Source organism: Lolium rigidum, chromosome 4, assembly GCF_022539505.1.
Source record: "Lolium rigidum isolate FL_2022 chromosome 4, APGP_CSIRO_Lrig_0.1, whole genome shotgun sequence".
Classification (NCBI taxonomy): Eukaryota; Viridiplantae; Streptophyta; class Magnoliopsida; order Poales; family Poaceae; genus Lolium; species Lolium rigidum.
Window position 1 is genome coordinate 198,248,804 of NC_061511.1, and position 2,604 is coordinate 198,251,407.

Below are 2,604 nucleotides of genomic sequence, written 5' to 3' on the forward strand. Positions count from 1 at the left end.
CCATAGTCCGGGGGTAGACTACTCACACATCACACCGGAGGCGACCATGGCGGCGTAGAGTCCTCCCGGGGATGATTCCCCTCTCCGGCAGGGTGCCGGAGGCGATCTCTCGGATCCCCCGAGATGGGATCGGCGGCGACGGTGTCTCCGGAAGGTTTTCCGTATCGTGGCTCTCGGTACCGGGGGTTTCGTCACGGAGGCTTTAAGTAGGCGGAAGGGCAAGTCAAGAGGCGGCACGGGGGCCCACACCATAGGCCGGCGCGGCCAGGGGTGGGGCCGCGCCGCCCTAGGGTTTGGCCACCCCGTGGCCCCTCTTCGTCTCGTCTTCGGACTTCGGAAGCTTCGTGGAAAAATAGGCCCCGGGCTTTGATTTCGTCCAATTCCGAGAATATTTCCTTACTAGGATTTCGAAACCAAAAACAGCGTAGAACAAGAATCGGCACTTCGGCATCTTGTTAATAGGTTAGTTCCAGAAAATGCACGAATATGACATAAAGTGTGCATAAAACATGTAGATAACATCAATAATGTGGCATGGAACATAAGAAATTATCGATACGTCGGAGACGTATCAGCCGCCTCCTCCATTTCGGAGGTGCGAATGGCCGCATGGAGTTGCGGCCATTTCGCCTCCTCCTCCGCCGCCGAGATGATGAGGGCGGCGCGGAGGTCCGGGTCCTCCTCCGAGGACTCGGGCTTGGGCTCGAGCAGCAGCGGCGGCGGTTGCGGCAATGCCGCGCCGCGGCGGGCGGCCTCTCCGATGTGGAGGCCGCCTCGGTTTCCGCACGATGGTCGCAGCGCCGGCGGACGACGCCGGCTGCTGCTCGCCTCGTCGTCGTTGGCTCCGGCGAAAACCCGCTTCGGGGCCATGGCGGCGGTTTCGCCGCGGGAGTGGAGTGGGGACTGGAGTGGAGGGCCGGATCCCCTCCGATCCCCATTTAATAGACTCCCCTGGTCACCGACGGGTGGGCCCAAGGGAGACGAGGGCGACCAGGCGCGCGGACGCGAGCGGACGGCGCGTGCCATCCGCGGCCTCGCAAACCTAGCCCAGATTTGGGCCGGGTTTGCGTCGTTCCGGACGCCGCGGCCGTCCGCTTTTGCGGTGCGTCCCCGCGTTGGGCCGGGTTTTTGTCCGTTTCGACCCATCCGGACGCGCGGCCGCGGGATGGGTCGCCCGGTTGGAGATGCCCTAATTGTGTGGGGTTTTGTAGGAGTCGGTGACAGACAGACACCTGTTGTGTTCTGTTCGTCGGTGTGAGAAGCTTCGTTGGTTTTTCAGGTCCACGGGTTGAGTACACATGTTTGTGAGTGTGCGATACTGGTCTGTCAAGTTGTACCACTGTGCTACTATATGTAACCTGCAAATTTGTTTCTATGACGATTATATAGCTCTTTGTTTACCGTATGTTTTGTTGTTGATCGTCTAGGGCTGGGCAGAAAGTCAAAGATAAACATAGTAGACCTTCAGTTGACCCCTCTCTTGTCGCTCTCGTGGGGCGATCGAAGGGGAACCCTAATTTTAGCTGCCACCAACACCTCCCTCCCGATGTTGCCAGGGCAGTTGGGCACAACGTGCCCGGCGCCTGCGGTGGCGGGGACTCCTCTCACCCCCTCGTTGGAGAGAGTCTGCCTGGGATGGTGCCCTAGAGCCACGACGTGGCCTGGCTGCCGATGTCACATCGTGGTTATCCTGCGTGGGTGCGGCGGAAGGCGTGCTTGTCCTCTCTAGACGGATCGATGGCGGACTGCGTGGGGACGTCCTCCACTCCTGTTATTCGGCCAATTGGGTTGCGCGTGGGTTTCAGAAGCGGTCGTTCGGTGAGAGCCGGGCTACGACACGGTCGGAGCCGGTGATGGCGTCGTCCTTGGGCGCCGATACCTCTTTGAAGGTGATGTGGATGCGTATCTTCTGCCTCCTCCTACCATATGTTTTGCGGAAACCCTAGATCTCGGTCTCCCAAGTCGGAAGATGGCTGCACTTTCGGTGTCGCGCAACCTCTTGGTGGCATCGTTTTGGAACATGTGGTGCCTAGATGGGCCTGCTAGTGGAGCGATGTTTCATGTATACCACATTGGCAGTGTCGGGAGCATGATGATGGATGCACGTAGGCGGTGGAGCCGTGCGACATCGACGACAGGCTGGCAAGGTCAATGCCTTGCTTCCTTCCCTGAAGATGAGTCCTCAGAAGATGCCGGCGCCGACTTCTGGAGCGTGTGCAATGGTGTGCGGTGATGGTATGTGACACGTCTCAAACGTATCTATAATTTTTGATGCTCCATGCTTGTTTTACACCAATTTATATATGTATTGCTTACACTTCGTTGCACTTTTACATGATTTCCGGCACTAACCTATTCACAAGATGCCACAATGTCAGTTCTCTGTTTTCTGCTGTTTTTGTATTTCAGAAAAGTTGTACAGGAAATATTCTCGAAATTAGACGAAACAAAAGCCGAAGTCAATATTTTACCGAAACGAAAACGAAGTCCAAAGGGGGGTCGAAGAGGCGTAGACCTGGCCCGCGCCTAGGGGTGGTCTGGGCCCACCAGGCGCCCCACCGACCTAAATCCTCCACCTTTTTATACATGTTCTCGGGAAAACCA